Genomic DNA, 756 nt, shown 5'->3' with positions numbered 1-756 from the left:
GGTAAATTTTGCCCAGCATTAGAGTTAGAGCAAGGCACGTGATTGGCTGCTGGGGAGAAAAACTGTGAAGTGTAATTATGTTTTAAAAAACGCAAACCCCAGGAATTCTGTGTTTAGTTTTTGAAAAATTGATTAGTACCAGAAAGCCCATGACATGTGTCATATAGACTTGATATTCTATGACAGCACTGGCAGTTTGCCAGTGACCCTGTGCTGCATTTAAGCTTGGAAACACAGAATAGATCAAGCCTATCCGCATCTTTAAGTACAAAGGTGCTGTTTGATAAGGAGAACATACAGATTCCAATGTGCAAAATCTCAATATGAGCAGTCCAAGCCAATGGTTACCATGTAGCAGCCAATGTGTTGTAAATGGACACCCTAGCTTACTTCACATGTTCAACCCTCCAGTGCAGGAGGCCACATTTGGTTATCCCTCTTTTTTTACTTAACATAAAATACAACACGCTTGATATTCTGTTTTTAATCTTAGTTTTCCTACTTTACCTGGAATTAACTGTCACTATAGCCTTAATCATTGTAATTTACAATGAAAGACTAGCTGAAAAGCAAGAAATGCTTTATGGAGTGCTTTGTTTGAAGGATGTGCATTTTCCTTAATGAGAAAGCTGACCTGCTACACCAGGGGTCACACCTTCTATAAATGGCATATTGTCTACTATTTCTTTTTTCTTGTTTTTTTTTTTTTTTTTTTTTTTTTTTTTTTTTTTTTTTTTTTTTTTTTTTTTTTTTTTT

The sequence above is a fragment of the Gavialis gangeticus genome, unplaced genomic scaffold, assembly GCF_001723915.1.
Source record: "Gavialis gangeticus isolate Ggan-Ray unplaced genomic scaffold, GavGan_comp1, whole genome shotgun sequence".
NCBI classification, from domain to species: Eukaryota; Metazoa; Chordata; order Crocodylia; family Gavialidae; genus Gavialis; species Gavialis gangeticus.
The sequence above is the reverse complement of the archived record's forward strand: the minus strand, read 5'-3'. Positions refer to the sequence as shown.